Consider the following 21,140-nt stretch of genomic DNA (forward strand, 5'->3'; position numbering starts at 1 on the left):
TTGTGGCTTCTTTTGGAATCTGTAGATCATAAAGTTTTGCCAATGATAGGATCCCATGAAAAAAATATTCACAAGAAATGCAGTCTCACAAATTTAAGAATTAGCAATTTGAATTCTATCTTTCAAAGTAATTGGTGATGCAATGATGGATATTGATAATACCTTTCTTGCAATTTTTTTTATTTTGTCTTTAGTCTAGCACTGAATGGAGACAACTTTGTAATTCTTTGTTGAAAATACAAATGATTTTGTCAAAAATAGGCACAGAGCCAAACTAAACATGTGTAACTGTTTTAAGCACCTCTCACTTATTGAAATATCATTTCTTTGACATTACTGTAGATTGATTTACTTAACACAATATTTTTCCAATATCTTGTCCAAAAAATGTTGGACTCAACAGTTTTCCAGATTGAATCTCCCTTGTGAGTTTATTTTCTCAGTTTGTCTAGTAGGAAAAAAATAAGGTTTCTTTATTTAACAAAGATGTAAAATCTTAGCTGAGAATCTGAAAGAACGTAACAAAATTAAAGGGGTTGTCTGGACCTTTTATATTGATGGACTATCCTAAGGATAGGTTATTAATATCTGATTGGTAGGGTTGCAAAACCCGCTACCCCACTGGTAAGCTATTCCCTGTGTTGGAAGCCACCTAATGTACTCAATTGCAGATTGATACTGCATAGCTCTGTCAATTTTATATCAGCCACGGCTTAGTACTACATATCAGCCCCTATTAAATTCAAATAGAGGCAGATTTTCAGTACCAGTCAATGGCCACTATACTGTTGACTGAGCTGCGAAGCTCGAAAACTGATCACATTTTGCAGCAACCGACACAGGAAACAGCTGATTGATGGTTCCAGTGGGTGTCGCACCTTCACCCATCAGATATTTATGATCTATTCTAAAGATAGATCATTAATCAGAGAATATCTTTATGGTAATTTGTGATTTTTGTATAAGAGTATTGCGAAGGTTTGGGTTTTACTATGACTTGCAATGAGTGAAAACATAATACATTGTGCAAACTGATAGACAGTGTACACATTATTGCTAGAATTAGATTTAAAGATCATGTTTTCCTATTTACTTTAAGTACTTATACACTTATAGGAGTAATTGGGTTAATGCTTCTTATGTTTAAGATTCCTGTACAAGGTGGGGGAAGTGCAGTTTAAGATTCTTGTTTATACATATCTTTTAACAGAACTCCAGTTATCTCAATGCCATAGTGATCAATTGCATACACTACTCAGCTGTCTTGTCTTCAGAGCTGGGCTCTGCTTCCTTTCCCTGTGGCTTTCATCCTTAATTGGATAATTTAATTTTTCAAATGGCGAACAACCAGCACTCTTTTTTGGCCAGGATAAAGGTAACTTTAGGGTCAAAGGAAAGGCAGCAAAATATAATGTCTGCCATAAGTGCCAAAGTCCCTACAGCCATCACTTCCCTGTCTCTACCATGATGACTACTCTCCATTTCCTCCTCATCCTCTTCCACCATCTTTTCCTCCTCATTCCCCTTCTTAGTTTATCCACATAGTAGATACGGGACAAAGATTGCATGGGTATTAGGTTCTGTCGTGCCATCTACTGTTCCTCCTCCTCTTCATCAACTTCCACCTCCTCATTGTTACCCAATCTACGCTGAGCAGATGAGATGAGGCTGGCCTGTGCAGTATCTCCCTCTCTCATGTCTCCGCCTCCACCATGTTTTCAGGCAAATCTGCATGTTTAAATGTCAAGATAAGCAGGGGTCTATTTTACCAATACCGATCAAAAGTATATGTAGCAAATTAGTATGGATATATATATTAATTAAAACTTAACTTTTAATCACAAATTAAAAACTGTAAAGTGCCAAAAATAGTGGCAGAAAAAAGTGCCAGTGCAATCGTGCCAATAAAAAGAGCAACCTATGCTGAGACGCCTTATATTGTCATAATAATGGACAGAATTTTTTTTTCCTTTTTGTGCCAAATTATAGCTGAGTGACCAGTGTATCTGGATGTATTCCAGGTATGTTAACCAAAACACTGTCTCAGCATATATGGTGACACTTATTGAAATTATTGCAGTATCCTCTTTGGGAACTCAAATCTTATTATTCCTGTTTCCATCTCAAATATTATCAATACTCTTCAAGACAAGGCGAATCAAAAAAGGAGTATCTATTGCTCCACATCAAAGAAATTCATACTATACAGGCATTTCTCACAGGTCAATATGAACCATACATAGCACCCATGAAGTCCAGTAAATTAATGCCTTATACTCCGCAATATTACTGCATAATAAATACTCTCACGGTGAGACAACAGTGTCATTATACTCATCTCAGTATTAGTCCTATACACCGATGCCTGTGCATGCGCTCCTGAAAAGGGGGCCCCCAGTCTCAGCATATTCTCATGCCTGCATTCATCTGGATGGCCTTATTCCCACTCAGTATCTCCCAACGCGTTTCATCTATTCAGGACTCATCGGGGGAGTTTATGGAGTTCAATTAGAGACATAGCGTGCAGGTTTCACCTTCTCTTGCCTTATGTATAACTGAGCACAGTGCAGTATCCTGTCAGTTTCCGGACACCGGGTACATCATTTCCGGTCCCTCCATGTGTAATGGACCCTCTCTATCTGCGAGCCCCACTTCCTGGGCTTGGCTTCGGGCCATTCACGTCACGTCCGGTCTTAGCGGCACAGCGTCATCGCCACACCGCTCACATGACTTACAGTGTCTATGACAAGCTGATGCTGCATTATACTTTACCCGTGTGTCTAAAGAATTGCATTATAGACATATCGGGTTTCAGCAGTTGTCTCCTAGTTAAACACCTATTTGTGTAGCTTAATTATCCACATCCTTGGAAATGACTGCATCCAAATTCTATGAAACTCAGCTAATTCGGACGTATTAAATTCCTGAGTACCCTAGTAATCGACACCTTGCAGGAATTCCATATTCAATTTGTTAGCATTCACATTTACAATAGAAAGAAGACAAATAAGACGCATCTATAGTGACTTTCACCTATAAAAATACTGAGGGAATCATATTCAAAAAAATCTGGTATGTTATGTTATTGCATGCTGAATAGGGACACCACGAATCTTCTTACTTATTGGAAGTATAGAAAGGGTGCTCACTAGGTCTCTCCCTGTTAATCCCACACTACTTGCTCCCTGCCTCACGTGGAGGTTGGCACCCTAATATCCTGCGCAAGTGGCGCCCCCACTCGTCGACGGCTTTCCCTAGAGTAAGTAACCCTATTACTCCCTCCCTACAAGAAGGAAGAAAAGGAGAGTATATCATTTAATCCCTTAGGGTGCACTGTTTTTAAAGTGAAAATCCAAAAAGTTTCCTTTTGGAGGATGTATTTGTCCCAATCACCCCCTCTCTGATTTCTGGAAACTTTTTCAATACCTATGAAACTGACCATCTTGAGATCTCCCTTATGGATCTGGTTAATATGATTGGCTACTGGGGTATCACGTTTGTTGATGGTATCTCTATGATGCTCTCCTACCCTTACCCTAAGTTCTCTCTTTGTCTTGTCAACATATTCTAGACAACATCTGCATGTTATCTTATATATTACCCCTACTGATCTACAGTTAATAAACTGATGGATGGGGTATGTTTTTCCTGTGATGTTACTACAGAATTCATTATTTTTTTTCAATCGAAGTACAGTATTTGCAGCACCCACATAGCTACATTGAAGATCATTAAGGAAGGTGAAGAGTTCTTAGACAGAGCAGAATTTCCTTGAGAAAGACACATCACTGTGCCGATACGCGTGGGTTTGGGGGTCCCATGTAACCTACCCGGTAGCTTGTTCATCCTCAGAAACCAGGTGATATCATGCTAGGGAAAGGGACTTGTTAATGTATGTTTATTTGTGTTGGCAACATGATAAGCATTCAATTTTCTATTCATGGCATATGTAGAATCTCTATGTAACCATAGTAGTTAGTGATAATATGGTACTTTTGATCCAAGGTCATGATTGTCATTAGAATTGATTTGATAGACCCTAGGTTATGGTAACTAGCAGATACCTGGCATTATACTGAATGGTTGGCCTTGGGACCCATAGTATTTAACTATTTATCAAAATGACCCATTGTCTTTGTTTTGTTATCAGTGTCTGGTTGTTCAGACTTTTTAATTGTTTTTAAACAAAGTGTCTGTTTGTTGTGTCCATTAATAAAATTGATACTTTTTGATTATCATATCCTTGTGGTGATCCCTATTTGTGTGCATATACTTTTTTTCTTTATGTGTTTTTATGTGAATTATCTCTTCATGTTACAGAAAGAGAAGAAATTCGAAGTGCACCTGAAGAAACAGAGGAATGGAAGCATATGACCCAGAGAAGCAGGAGGATCAGGAGGCAGTCAGCACCCATACTGCTCAGGAACCAGTACCAGGCTTTCACGCAGGAGAACGATGAATAAATACATCAGGATAAGACTTTGCCCACAAACAGCAACCTTGTACACCTTCAGAATCATCCTGGATGGAGAAAGAAAAATGTTGTGAAGCAGAAACGAAGAGTGGTGGTCATGGGGGATTCCCTGTTGAGAGGAACAGAGGCCGCTATCTGCAGACCAGATATAACTTCAAGAGAAATGTGCTGTCTTCCAGGTGCAAAAATTAAAGATGTGTCTGACAGGATATCAGGACTCTTCAGACCTACAGATGACTACCCATTCCTGCTAATACATGTGGGGACAAATGACACAGCAGGAAACGACCTGGAAACCATCTGCAGTGACTTTGAAAACTTAGGCAAGAAAGTGAAAGTACTGGGAGCGCAGGTGGTCTTCTCTTCCATCCTCCCAGTGGATGGCCATGGAACAAGGAGGTGGAATAAGATTCTGCAGGTGAACAACTGGCTATGTCAATGGTGCCTTCAGCAAGGATTTAGATTTCTGGATCACGGAGTGAATTACCTACACGATGGACTACTTGCTAGAGATGGGGTGCACTTTACGAAGACTGGAAAACATACGTATTTGGAAGTCACCTTGCTACACTCATCAGGAGAGCTTTAAACTAGAACAATGTGGGAAGGGAAGCAAAAGCCATACACCTGGCAAATGGTATTGAGAACTCTGCTATTAGAAGTGGAAAGGATGAACAAAGATAAAAGAATCTAAATAATAAAAATATTGGAGAAAGAGAAACCAATCACAAACTAAAATGTTTCTATACTAATGCACAAAGCATGGGCAACAAACAAGGAGAACTGGAACTACTAAATACAGGAAAAGAAATATGATGTCATTAGAATCACTTGGTGGGATGATACACATGATTGGAATACAAGGCTAGAAGGATACAACTTATTTGCAAGAAACAGATTTGATAAACGAGGAGGTGTCACATTGTATGTTAGAAACTCGTATATCTGCACAGAGATTGAAGCTTCAGAGACTGGGAGTTCTGTGGAAACTGTTTGGGTAAGAATACAAGGACAGAACAATGGAAAGGACACCATTGTAGGCATTTACTACAGGCCGCCTGTGCAAGCTGAAGATATGGATGAACTCTTTATGCCACAAATGGCCAAGTTCTCCAAAAAATATGACATAGTTGTCATGGGAGATTTCAACTATCCAGACATTTGTTGGGAATCTCTCTCAGGCAAAACTAACAGGTCAAGGAAATTCTTATCCTCTCTTGCTGACAACTTTATCTTCCAAAAGGTAGGGGAGAAAACAAGGGGAACTGCTACCTTGGATCTAATCCTTATAAACAGGGAGGAAATGGTTGAGGAGGTAAAAGTGGCTGGGACCCTAGGAGGTAGCGACCATGCTATTTTAGAATTTTGGATAACTAGAGGAGGAAGACCTGTGAAGACTCAGACGTCAAGGTTAGATTTCAGAAAGGCAGATTTTAAGGGATTCAGAAAGAGAATTGGAGGGCTCCAATGTCTGGATATCCTTAAAGACAAAAATGTCCAGGAAGGATGAGAAATCTTGAAAAATGAAATTCTCAAAGCACAATTGTTAACAATTCCGAAAAGAGGGAAGAATAGGAAGCATTTAAGGAAACCAGGATGGATGAACACAGAACTTAAGCACATGCTAAAAAGGAAGAAAAAAATGTTTATAAAATGGAAAGAGGGAGGCATATCTAAAGAAGAATATAATGCTGTCTGCAGAACCTGCAGGGCACAAATCAGATTATCTAAAGCTGACAATGAATTGAGACTTGCAAGAGATGTCAAAAGCAACAATAAAGGATCTTGGGGATATGTCAAAAGTAGTGTTGAGCAATACCATCCGATATCCAGAAATATCGGATCGGATTGAATCGGCCCGATACACAAAAAGTATCGGGTATCGCTGATTCCGGTACCGGAAGTCCCATTCAAGTCAATGGTACAAAAATATCGGAATTAAAATAACCCTTTCTTTACTTGCACATCCAGTTCGGGAGGGGGGAAGAGTGTGGGCAGTGCGTGGGCGGACACTGTGCGTGTCTGTGCGGGCTTGCCGGGGGTCTGTACGGGCCTACCGGGGGCTTGTGCCGGCTGCCGGGGGTCTGTACGGGCCTGCCAGGGGCTTGTGCCAGCTGCCGGGGGTCTGTATGGGCCTGCCAGGGGCTCGTGCCAGCTGCCGGTAGTCTGTACGGGCCTTCCGGGGGCTTGTGCCAGCTGCCGGGGGTCTGTACGGGCCAGCCGGGGGCTTGTGCCGGCTTCCGGGGGTCTGCACGGGCCTGCCGGGGGCTTGTGCCAGCTGCCGGGGGTCTGTACGGGCTTGCCGAGGGCTTGTGCCGGCTGCCGGGGGTCTGTACGGGCCTGCTGGGGGCTTGTGCCGGCTTCTGGGGGGTCTGTGCGGGCCTGCTGGGGGTCTTGTGTGTGCAGGCATCGTTCAATGGGACTACAAGTCCCATCGGGCGATGCCTGCTACAATGACAGTGATTGACACATTAGCCAATGATGGGACTGTAGTAGTCCCATCATCCGGCTAATGTGTTGAATGTAAAAAAAAAAAAAACATACATACTTCATACATACATACTACATATATACAACATTCATACATACTACATATATACAACATTCATACAACATACATATATACTACATACATACTTCATATATACTACATTCATACAACATACATACTACATACTACATACATACTTCATATATACTACATTCATACAACATACATACATACTACATTCATACAGCATACATACATACATACTAAATACATGCTACATATAAACTACATTCATACAACATACATACTACATATATACTACATTCATACAGCATACATACATACATGCTACATACTACATACATGCTACATTTATGCAAAATTCATACAACATGCATACGTACTACATACATACTTCATATATACTACATTCATACAACATACATACATACTACATATATGCTACATTCGTACAACATACATACATGCTACATACATACTACATATATACTAAATTCATACAACATACATACATACTATATATATATATACTACATTCATTCAACATACATACATACTACATACTACATACATACAACATACATGCAACATGCTACAGACATACAACATACATACTACATACAATACATTCATGCATTCATACAATACATACATACAGACATACAGTACATATAACATAGAATACATACTCACCATTACTTGTCACTTTGCTCCCCGAAGCCAGTGTCATCTGTGGAAAAATATGAAAATAACAAACAACCTATATACTCCCTGATCCGCAGAAATCCATGCGTGTCCCACACCGATCTCCTGTGGAGAAAAGCAGCATCAGATGATGCGACTGCTCTCTACGGGTCTCCTGGAATCCAATGACGGGAGGTAGGTATCCTTCCGCACTGTATTCCTCCGCCACTGTAAAAAAAAATAGTCCCTAGACTCACTTTTGGCATTGCTGTGTGAGACAGTTCCCACTCAGCTTTTGCCATAAAGTGAGACCAGGGACTATTTTTTTACAGTGGCGGTGGAATACAGTGCGGAAGGATACCTACCTCCCGTCATTGGATTCCTGTAGCTCCGTAGAGAGCGGTCGCATCATCTGATGCTGCTGTTCTCCATGGGAGATCGGCGTGGGACACGCGTGGATTTCTGCGGATCAGGGAGTATATTGTTTGTTTGTTATTTTCATATTTTTCCACAGATGACACTGGCTTCGGGGATCAAAGTGGCCAGTATTGGTGTGTATGTACTCTATGTTATATGTACTGTATGTCTATATGTATGTATTGTATGAATGTATGAATGTATTGTATGTAGTATGTATGTATTGCATGAATGTATGAATGTATTGTATGTAGTATGTATGTTGTATGTCTGTACCATGTTGTATGTATGTATGAATGTAGTATATTTGTAGTATGTATGTAGTATGTATGAATGTAGTATGTTGTATGAATGTTGTATGAATGTAGTATGTATGTAGTATGTATTGATATGGCACACAAAATGCATGTGTCATCAACTTAATTGTTCTGCTTCCAAATTGTATGTGGTCTTACGGCCGGAGAAAACGGGACAAATGCAAGCAATTGTCTCTCAAATGATTTCTGATTTATTTCCAGAAGTGTACAACATTTTATAGCAAAAATCGAGCTGTCTCATTGCATTACATCATGGGTTCTTTCCAAATTACTGATTACCCCAAATAGCAAAGTATTATTGATCTCATGGGATCTCATATGTTCCCATATCGCTTCATGATAATTATGTACATAATTATTGTCTTCTAGCCCGGTCCACCCTAGTCCACCCAGTATTGCATGAAGCCTAGGTGGGTTATACAATACAGAAACAATTCTCAGAAGATCAGAAGTATCTTAAAGCTACAGTACATGATTCTAATATTCAGCAAACCGTCCATATAGTGGTATAATTTTTGATTCTTGTATATACTCATATGCCATATATTCTCCCCTTAACAGTATGTATGTTGAATGTATGTATGAATGTAGTATATATGTAGTATGTATGTATGTATGTTGTATGAATGTAGTATATATGTAGTATGTATGTAGTATGTATGTAGTATGTATGAATGTAGTATATATGAAGTATGTATGTAGTATGTATGTATGCTGTATGAATGTTGTATATATGTAGTATGTATGAATGTAGTATATATGTAGTATGTATGTAGTATGTATGAATGTTTGTATGTTGTATGAATGTTGTATGTATGTAGTATGTATGTAATATGTATGTAGTATGTATGAATGTAGTAGATATGTAGTATGTATGTGTGAATGTAGTATATTTGTAGTATGTATGTTGTATGAATGTATTATATATGTAGCATGTATGTTGTATGAATGTAGTATATATGTAGTATGTAGTATTTATGTATGTTGTATGAATGCAGTATGTATGTAGTATCTATGAATGTAGTATATATGAAGTATGTATGTAGTATGTATGAATGTTGTATATATGTATGTATGTTGTATGAATGTAGTATATATGTAGTATGTATGTTGTATGAATGTAGTATGTATGTAGTATGTATGAATGTAGTATATATGAAGTATGTATGTAGTATGTATGTATGCTGTATGAATGTTGTATATATGTAGTATGTATGTAGTATGTATGAATGTTGTATGTATGTAGTATGTATGTAATATGTGTGAATGTAGTAGATATGTAGTATGTATGTGTGAATGTAGTAGATATGTAGTATGTATGTGAATGTAGTATATTTGTAGTATGTATGTTGTATGAATGTATTGTATATGTAGCATGTATGTTGTATGAATGTAGTATATATGTAGTATGTAGTATTTATGTATGTTGTATGAATGCAGTATGTATGTAGTATCTATGAATGTAGTATATATGAAGTATGTATGTAGTATGTATGTATGTTTATGAATGTTGTATATATGTAGTATGTATGTAGTATGTATGAATGTTGTATATATGTAGTATGTATGTATGTATGTTGTATGAATGTAGTATGTATGTAGTATGTATGAATGTAGTATATATGAAGTATGTATGTAGTATGTATGTATGCTGTATGAATGTTGTATATATGTAGTATGTATGTAGTATGTATGAATGTTGTATATATGTAGTATGTATGTAGTATGTATGAATGTAGTATATATGTAGTATGTATGTAATATGTATGTAGTATGTATGAATGTAGTAGATATGTAGTATGTATGTGTGAATGTAGTATATTTGTAGTATGTATGTATGTTGTATGAATGTATTATATATGTATCATGTATGTTGTATGAATGTAGTATATATGTAGTATGTAGTATTTATGTATGTTGTATGAATGCAGTATGTATGTAGTATCTATGAATGTAGTATATATGAAGTATGTATGTAGTATGTATGTATGCTGTATGAATGTTGTATATATGTAGTATGTATGTAGTATGTATGTATGAATGTTTGTATGTTGTATGAATGTTGTATGTATGTAGTATGTATGTAATATGTATGTAGTATGTATGAATGTAGTAGATATGTAGTATGTATGTGTGAATGTAGTATATTTGTAGTATGTATGTATGTTGTATGAATGTATTATATATGTAGCATGTATGTTGTATGAATGTAGTATATATGTAGTATGTAGTATTTATGTATGTTGTATGAATGCAGTATGTATGTAGTATCTATGAATGTAGTATATATGAAGTATGTATGTAGTATGTATGTATGTTTATGAATGTTGTATATATGTAGTATGTATGTAGTATATATGAATGTTGTATATATGTAGTATGTATGTAGTATGTATGAATGTTGTATATATGTAGTATGTATGTAGTATGTATGAATGTTGTATATATGTAGTACTGTATGTATGTATGTAGTATGTATGTATGTATGTGTGTATATATATATATATATATATTTTACATTCAAAACATTAGCCGGATGATGGGACTACTACTGTCCCATCATTGGCTAATGTGTAAATCACTGTCATTGTAGCAGGCATCGCCCGATGGGACTTGTAGTCCCATCGGACGATGCCTGCACACACACAAGACCCCCAGCAGGCCCGCACAGACCCCCGGCAGCCGGCACAGGCCCCCGGCAGGCCCATACAGACCCCCGGCAGCTGGCACAAGCCCCCGGCAGGCCCGTACAGACCCCCGGCAGCCGGCACAAGCCCCCGGCAGCCGGCACAAGCCCCCGGTAGGCCAGTACAGACCCCCGGCAGCCGGTACAGACCCCCGGCAGCCGGTACAGACCCCCGGCAGCCGACACAAGCCCCCAGCAGGCCCGTACAGACCCCCGGCAGCTGGCAAAAGCACCCGGCAGGCCCGTACAGACCCCCGGCAGCCGGCACAGGCCCCCAGCAGGCCCGTACAGACCCCCGGCTGTCGGCACAGACCACGCATCATGATGCACACAGACCACGCACCATTTAAGTCTCCAGGTCCAGATGAATTACACCTCAAAATACTGAAGGAGATAGCAGAAATTGTTCCTATCTTCAAAAAGGGGAAGAAGGTGGACCCAGGCAACTATAGGCCGGTGAGTCTGACTTCTATACCAGGAAAGATCTTTGAACAAATTATTAAACAACATGTATGTCAGTACCTGGATAAGAATGAAGTGATTAATCAGAGTCAGCATGGGTTTGTAACTAATAAGTCATGTCAGAATAACAATTTCCTTCTATGATGGAATCACGGATTGGGTGGATCAGGGAAATGCTGTAGATATAGTATACAGTATCTTGACTTCAGCAAAGCATTTGACAAAGTATCTCACGCAATCCTTATTGAAAAAATGACTAGGTATGGAATGGACAAGGCAACTGTTTGGTGGATTCATACCTGGCTTAGTTATCGGACCCAAAGAGTGGTTGTAAATGGATGCACATCCAGTTCAAAGAATGTCTCAAGTGGGGTACCACAGGGCTCTGTCCTGGGCCCTGTATTGTTCCACATCTTTATCAACAATTTAGATGAAGGAATTGAGGGTAAACTGATTAAATTTGCTGATGACACAAAGCTAGGAGGGATAGCTAATACTAGAGAAGATAGAGATTGGATTCAAAAAGATATAAATAAACTCTAGCAGTGGGCAGCAACTAACAAAATGGTTTTTAACAGGGAAAAATGCAAAGTACTACATCTGGGCAATAAAAATGAAAAAAGCATATACAGAATGGGAGGAATAGGGCTAAGCAACAGCACATGTGAAAAAGACTTGGGTATACTATTAGATCACAGACTGAATATGAGTCAACAGTGTGATGCAGCAGCAAAGAAGGCAAATGCAATTTTAGGATGTATTAACAGAAGCATACAGTCTTGATCACTTGAAGTCATTATTGCCCTCTACGCCTCTTTGGTCTGACCTCATCTGGAATACTGTGTCCAGTTTTGGGCGCCACATTTTAAAAAAGACATCAACAAACAGAAGCAAGTTCAGTAAAGAGCTACCAGAATGGTGACCAGTCTGCAAACCCTGTCTTATGAGGAAAGGTTGCAGGATTTGGGAATGTTTAGCTTGCAAAAGAGAAGACTGAGAGGAGACTTAATAGCGGTCAACAAATATCTCAAGGGCTGTCACATTGTAGAAGGATCATCTTTATTCTCATTTGCACAAGGAAAGACTAGAAGCAATGGGATGAAACTGAATGGGAGGAGACACAGATTAGATATTAGAAAAAACTTTTTGACAGAGTGATCAATGAGTGGAACAGGCTGCCACGAGAAGTGATGCGTTCTCCTTCAATGGAAATCTTCAAACAGAGGCTGGACAGACATCTGTCTGGGAGGATTTAGCAAATCCTGCTTTGAGCAAGGGGTTGGACCAGATGGCCCAGGAGGTCCCTTCCAACTCTACGATTCTATGATTCTATGTTGCCACTTGGATGAGACAGTGCTACAGAGCTTCCGGCTGATGTGAACTTCGCGCACAGAGCACATCGGAGATTGAGGATGAGGAGGATCAGGAGGGGTGCAGGAACTGGTGTAGGAGGTGGAGGAAACCCTGATAGAAGTAGGGCCAGTAATCCTCGGCATCGGTAGCACATGTGCAGTGTTAAGGTGGGATTCGGTCCTGGTCTCCACAATGTTTACCCAGTGTGCCATAAGGGAAATTTAGCATCCCTGGCCACAAGTGTTTTTCCATGTGTCGGTGGGTAAGGACATGGGTAATGTTCCTGGACACATGCTGGTACAAGGCGAGGTTGCCACAACAGGAGAAATAGTGGTGGCCTGTGACCAAGTATTGAAGGACCAAATTTGTGGCCACTGTAGCAGGGCAATTTTTGTTTATATTTCAAACCAATGAAATTTCACACAGCAGGTTCTACAGTATATTTGACAATAGTCAAATTTTGGAACAAAAATATTTTGTAAAAGCTACCAGGCTAAGTGGTTTTTAAACATTTTAACTCACCATAATGTTACACAAACCATGTTAAACTGTTTGGATGACTAATAGAGATGGGCGATTATGTTCGGAAAACAATCGCCAAACATAAGTTTGGAACGAATAATTCAGATTTGTGATTGCTAACATGAGCATTCTACTTAAAAACGGAAAAAGTCGGTAACATTCGGTAAAAGATAGAATAAAAGCCAGCAAATCATGTGCCGCATTCAGTAAAATCACAGCATGACAGGTTAGAATAGAATAGATGTATACACATAGGATAGGTAGATATATAGATGTCAGTGACACACATATATACCGTATTTTCTGCTTTGTAAGATGCACTTTTTTCCCCAAATTTGGGGGGAAAATAGGGGTGCGTGTTACAATGCGGATATTACTTATCTGTGCTGCCGCTGCGGGTGTCCGGTGCTTGCCGCCGCGCTCTGTCCGCCGGGTGCTGTCACCGCCACGCTCTGTCCGCCGGGTGTTGCCACCACCACGCTCTGTCCGCCGGGTCCTGCCTCCACCACGCTCTGTCCCCCGATGCTTGCCGCCACCGCGCTTTGTCCCGTTCTGCATGTGCATCTCCCGAGATTTCAGGGCCAAGAACTCCATCTATGCTTGCGTGGCGGCCATTTTACAGGAAGCAACCCACCGCACAGACAAGAAACCCCCCCCACGCAGCACGGGACAGAGCGTGGCGGCAAGCACCAGGGGACAGAGTGTGGCAGCAGCACCCGGCAGCAATGGGGGACAGAGCGGGCAGCAGCACCTGGCAGCACCAGAGGACAGAGCAGGCAGCAGCACCATAGGACAGAGCGGGAGGCAGCACCAGGTACAGAGCGCGACAGCAGCACCGGAGGACAGAGCGGATGGCAGCACAGGGGGACAGAGCGGGTGGCAGCACCGGGGGACAGAGCGGGCGGCAGCACCCAGCAGACAGAGCTGACGGCAGCATCAGGTACAAAGCACGGGGACATAGCACAGCAACAGCATCAGACACCAGCAGCGGCTAGCTGCACATCAAAACACCCCGTCATCCTAGCAGCAACGTTCCACTAGTGCCTCTTCCAGCCGCAACCCTGGGACCCCACTTCCCGCCACCCTCGGTAAGCAATAAGACGCCTAGCTTATAAGAAGCACCACCATTTTATTAAAAAAATGTTTTTTCCTATGTTTCTCCTCAAAATTTGGGGTGCGTCCTATAATCCAGAGCGAAAAATACGGTATATATCTGGCAAAAATTAAGAGACCACTGCAAAATTTTCAGTTTGTCTGATTTTTCTCTTTATAGGTATATTTTTGACTATAATGTATATTGCTCTTTTAGTCTATAAACTACTAACAACATGTCTTCGAATTTCCAAGCAGTAAATTTTATATTCATTTTCAGAAAATGAGAAATGGTCAAAATCACAAAAAATGCAGTGCTTGTAGACATCAAATAATGCTAAGAAAACAAGTTCATAATCACTTAGAAACAACAATACTAATGTTTTAATTCAGGAAGAGTTCAGAAATCAATATTTTGTGGAATAACCATGATTTTTAATCACAGCTTTCATGTGTCTTGGCATGCTTTCCACCAGTCTTTCACACTGCTTTTAGGTGACCTTATGCCACTCCTGGTACAGTACATAAATTTAAGCAGCTCTTCTTTGTTTGATGGCTTGTGACTGTCCATCTTCCTCTCGATTATATTCCAGAGGTTTTCAATGGAGTTCAGGTCTGGAGATTGGTCTGGCCATGACAGGGAATTGATATGGTGGTCCTTCATCCACACATTGATTGACCTAGCTGTGCGGCAAGGCCCATTGTCCTGCTGGAAAAACCAATCCTCAGAGTTAGGGAACATTGTATGAACAGAAGGAATCAACTGTTTTTCCAGGATAACCTTGCATGCGGCTTGATTCATACGTCCCTCACAAAGATTAACCTGCTCAATTCCAGCCTTGCTGAAGCATCCCCAGATCATCACCGATACTCCACCAAATTTCACAGTGGGTGCAAGTTACTGTGGCTTGTACACTTCTCAGGTCTCCGTCTAACCATTAGATGACCAGGTGTTAGAAAAAGCTGAAAATTAGACTCATCAGAGAAGATTACCTTACTCCAATCCTCTATGGTCCAATCCTTATGGTCTTTGGCAAACTTCAGCATGGCTCTCCTTTGCTTCTCATTGATGAAAGGCATTTTTCTAGCTTTACATGACTTGAGCCCTGCCTCTAGGAGCCTGATGCGAACTGTTCTTGCTGTGCACTTCACCTCACCTGCCATTTGCAATTTCTTTTGTAGGTAACTTGATGTGATTCTGCCCATACTTTTGCACTGGTCAAATTTTGTTTAAATGCTGCACATTTTCTGTTAGTACAATAAACCTCATTTGAATCCAGAAATATAACTGAGTCCTTCAGTTACTAGATATATGAAACTGAAATAGCTGTTGCAAAAACCAAAATTGTTATAAAGAAAAAAGGTTAACATTAATAGGGGTGCCCAAACTTTAACATATGACTGTATCAGCTCACAGATGTATATTTAGCTTTTACTGGATATTAAAATGGGGGACCCTAAAAAAATAAGTAGATTCCCCCTGTAATTAATAACCAGTAAAGGCTATGCAGACAGCTGCAGGCTGATATTAGTAGCCTTGGAAGAAACCATGGATACTGCCATTCAGGCTAAATACATCACCTCTGAGCCGCCCCAGAAAAGGCAAATCTCTAAGATGCGCGAATTCTGGCACTTAACCTCTCCCTTTCCACTTGCCCTGTAGCGGTGGCAAGTGGGGTGATAGTTGGAGGGATAGGTTTATGTCTCCTTTGTATTGTCAGGTGACATCAAGCCCTGAGTTTAGTAAAGGAGAGGCGTCGATATGATGCCCCTGTTACTAACCCCATAGTCCCATTGTAAGAAAACACAGAAACTCAGAAAAAAGTCCTTTAATTGAAAGAAAGACACACTCCTTTAATAATCTTAATTAAACCATACTTACAACCTAAGCTATTCCCCCGATGCCCTCGTCATCCTCAAAAGAGGTAAAAAAACAAACAATATTCCTCACCTTTCCAAAGAGGTGCTTTTAATCCCTTTGTCCCATGACGGGTCTAGCTCTCCTACATCTAGATGGCAGGCTGCATGAGAACAACTAGAAGATTGGAGGTATAAAGTTTACCTCCTGTCACTGTTGTCAGCTGATGGACTACAACTCTCATCATCTCTGATACCTGCTGAAGCTAATAACAATGAGAGCAGGAGCAGCGGATGGGAGTAGTCACCTGCCACTCCTGCACTGTAAATAATAATTTTAAAAAACCTGCGTGGGTTCCCATGTATTTTTTATAACCAGCCAGAGCTCACAGCTGGGGGCTGCAACCCTCAGCTGTCAACTTCAGCAAGGCTGGTTGTTAAGCATAGAGGGGTCCCCATGCCATATTTTTAATTATTTAAATAAATAATTAAAAATACGGCAACCAGCCTTGCTAATGCTCACAGCTGGGGTCTGGTATCCTCAAGCTAGTAAGGGGCCATGGATATAGGCACCCCAGCCTAAAAATAGCAGCCCGCAGCTACCCAGAAAAGGCACATCTATTAGATGCGCCAATTCTGGTGCTTTGCCTGGCTCTTCCCACTTGCCCTATAGTGGTGGCAAGTGGGGTTCATATTTGTGGGTTGATGTCACGTTTCTACTGTTAGGTGACATCAATCCCACGGATTAGTAATGGAGAAGTGTCTTTAAGACACCTATCCATTACTAATTCTATAGTTGTATGGTAAACAAAACCAGAATAAAGCCCTTTATTAGAAATAACACAAATCACAGTTCTCCATTTTATTTATAAGTAACAAACATAGTTATACTCACCTAACGCCTAATTCCACCGAAGCCCTCGTACTCCTGTAATAAAACAAAAATTAAAAAAACAATATACCATACCTGTCTGGGAAAAGCATGGGAAACATCGGCTATATTTGATGATGTAATCGATGATTAAATCAGCGAATATTGCAAATTCGGTGATCTTGAGCCGAGCCGAGCCAAACCGAACATTGAAATATTCGCTCATCTCTAATGACTAATTGAATCCACATAAAAAATTTGAACGTAAATATTTTGAAAGTGTAGTTGATGTAGTTCTACACCCATAAATGTTTTGCAGAAAGTGCAAAGCCAGGAAAAAATTATTAAGTAATCCTCTTCAGATGACCGTTTCTTCTTCTTCCTCGTGAGGCTGGGAGGACTGCCTCCACCTCCTTTCTGGAGATTTAGTGACTAGGCTTCGGGTAGTGCCAGAGCCCCCAACATGTAGAAATATAACAGAAAGTAAGTAATGCTATTCATGAGCAGTTGAATCCAGGAACATTTTTGAACTCTTTCTTGGAGTGTTATATACCACAGAAATATACTGCAGAGCACATAATACTCTATGGATGAGTAATTGTATACAGATACATTTTTCAACTTTTTGGAGTGTTATATTCCACAGAAATGTATCCCAGAGTACATAATTCTCTATGCAAGACTAATTGAATAGCAAAAAAATTTTAAATACTTTTTTGGAGTCTTACATACCACAGAAATGTATCCCAGAGTATGTATTATTCTATGGCTGAGTGATTGAACATAGAAACATTTTCTAACTTTTTTTGGAGTGTTATATATTAATGAAATGAAACAGAAAGCATTTACTATGCTATGGATGAGTAATTGAATCCAGATACATTTTTTAACACATTTTTGGAGAACTACTTACCACAGAAATATACCCAAGAGCACGACATAGTCTATTGATGAATAACTGAATAATGATACATTTTAACACTTTTTTTGAGTGTTATATACCACAGAAATGTACAACAAACCACATAATAGTATATGGATGAAAAAAAATTTCAATGCTTTTTTGGACTGTTATATGACACCAAAATGTACCCCAGATCATGTAATAATATATAGATGAGTAATTGAATACAGAAAAAATGTTCAACCCTTTTTGGAGTGTTATGTAACACCGAAATATAACAGAAAGCAAGTAATACTCTATAGATGAGTAATTGAATAGAGATACATTTTTTTATATGCTGTGGTCGCTTTATTGTTGTCAACAAAATGTAACAGAATGCATGCAATACTCCATGAATGAGTAATTGAATACCGAAAAAAATTGCTAACTATTTCTTGGAGTGTTATATACCACAGAAATGTAACAGGAAGCACATAATACTCTATGAATGAGTAATATAATGCTTAAAAAATTTTGAATGCTTTTTTGGCACGTCATATACCACATAAATGTACCCCAGAGCACTTAATAGTCTGCAAATGGGTAATTGAACACAGAAACATTTTTGAATGCTTTTTTGGAGTGTTTCATACCACAGAAATGTACCCCAAAGCACGTAATACTCTATGGATGACTAATTGAACACTGAAAAATTTTCAATGCTTTTTTTGGAGTGTTATATACCACGGAAATGTACCAGAAAGCAGATAATACTCTATGGATGAGAAATATAGTACTGAAAATGTTTTAACTCTCTTTTTCAGTGTTATATATACCAGAGGAATGTACACTAGAGCACGTAATACTCTACGAATGAGTAATTGAACACAGAAACATTTTTGAACCCATTTTAAGTATTATACGCCACAGAAATGTAACCCAGAGCACGTAATACTCAATGGATAAGTAACCGAATGCTGAAAAAATTTTCAACTCTTTTTTGGAATTTTATATACCACAAAAATGTAGAGGGAAGCAAGTAACACTCTCTAAATGTATCATTTATCATTTGTTTCATTACCATTATCTGATAGCTGCTACTCTCAGTCAATGTTCTGAAGTGAAGCCTTCCACCTGTGGAAATTAACCCGTTATGCACCTGTCTCAACTCAGTAGGGCTCCACGTCATTCCCATATGGTCAATACCATGCTACTATTCTATATGTTAGGTTTTACACAAGGCCCAGTGTTCCTCCATTACATAATTTTCCTACGCCTTTTATATCCAGCCCTGTGTTTGAGCATTACTGTCACGCTCACGCCTTGGCTGAATGGCGCGAGCCTGGGGTTGTGGCCCCACTGTGCCACAGACCAGACTACCCTGGAAGGGACGTGACTGCGACAGCTACCTTGGTCTTCACTGGAGCCTCTGATGGTGAGGTCAGGCTTGTGCGGCAGATAGCTGTCGGGTGCCACTCCAGGGTGGTGTCTGGCTGTGGCTGCTGATCCCACTTGGAGACAAGTCACTTGGACAGATGTGACTGACAGGCAGACTGAGACACCGGGCAAGAAGGTACGACAGATACAGGGCAAGCAGGCACGGCTTGGAGACACAGGACAGGCGGGCACGGCTTGGAGACACAGGACAGGCGGGCACGGCTTGGAGACACAGGACAGGCGGGCACGGCTTGGAGACACAGGACAGGCGGGCACGGCTTGGAGACACAGGACAGGCGGGCACGGCTTGGAGACACAGGACAGGTAGGGACCTGTTCACACAGCAGGTGCAGGTATGGATGCAGGCAGGCAGGAGTGGAATATGAAGGAACAGGTTTGGACCTGTTCACACAGGAGGTGCAGGTATGGATGCAGGCAGGCAGGCGTGGAATATGAAGGAATAGGTTTGGACCTGTTCACACAGGAGGTGCAGGTGAAGGCAGGAGTGGAGAGAGAAGCTGCAGAAAGAGGTTCTGCAGCGGCAGCAGGAGTGGAGCAAAGCTGAACCACAAGGTCTGTGGAGAGAAGCTGCATCAAGAGGTTCCGCAGCAGCAGCAGGAATGGAGCAAAGCAGAACCACAAGGTCTGTGGAGAGAAGCTGCAGCAAGGGGTTCTGCAGCAGCAGCAGGACTGGAGCAAAGCAGAACCACAAGGTCTGTGGAGAGAAGCTGCAGCAAGGGGTTCTGCAGCAGCAGCAAGAATGGAGCAAAGCTGAACCACAAGGTCTGTGGAGAGAAGCTGCAGCAAGGGGTTCTGCAGCAGCAGCAAGAATGGAGCAAAGCTGAACCACAAGGTCTGTGGAGAGAAGCTGCAGCAAGAGGTTCTGCAGCAGCAGGAGCCGTGCAGACAGAGCGGCTAGAGTGCAGATGCACAGATAAAGCTGTGAGAGTGCAGATGCACAGACAGGGAGGACACAAGGAAAGACACAGCAAGGAAGGGAGCCACGGACAAGGAGAAAGGGAGACTGATAGACAAAGGTAAGACTGAGTTCATACAGAGAGACAGGGACAAAGACACAAGGACCAGGATATTCAGCCTCCTGGCAGGCAGACAAGGTACAAGGCAAGACAAGAAGTATTCCCCCAGAGAAGGAGATACACAGAACAGGACCTGGCTTCCTCAGCTGCAAGACACTAACTGAGTATAGACATTGCACAGGCAATGTTTCAGTGGGAGTGGTGAAACTAAATAGTCAAGGGCTCCAGGTGATTGGTCAGGGACAGATTACCCAGGTGCACCCTGACTGCATAAGAGCCAGAGAGTTCAGGCGCCGCCCCCTATACACACACAGTCTGGAAACATGGAGAGCAGAGGCACAGAGCTGGCAACAGACAGAATTCACAGCATGGCTTGAAGCAGAAAGTAAGTTGGTGTGCGGAGGATGGGAGGCCATGTAGTGATGCCAGCAGGGTTGTTACAGTACCCCCCTTTACAGCCGCCCCTCTTCCTCAAGCCTGCCAGAATGACCTGAAGAAGGAGTATGGAACCACACACAGTCCAGGCTGACAGGGCA

Source organism: Dendrobates tinctorius, unplaced genomic scaffold (assembly GCF_039654945.1).
Source record: "Dendrobates tinctorius isolate UK_male_01 unplaced genomic scaffold, ASM3965494v1 ptg000016l, whole genome shotgun sequence".
NCBI classification, from domain to species: domain Eukaryota; kingdom Metazoa; phylum Chordata; class Amphibia; order Anura; family Dendrobatidae; genus Dendrobates; species Dendrobates tinctorius.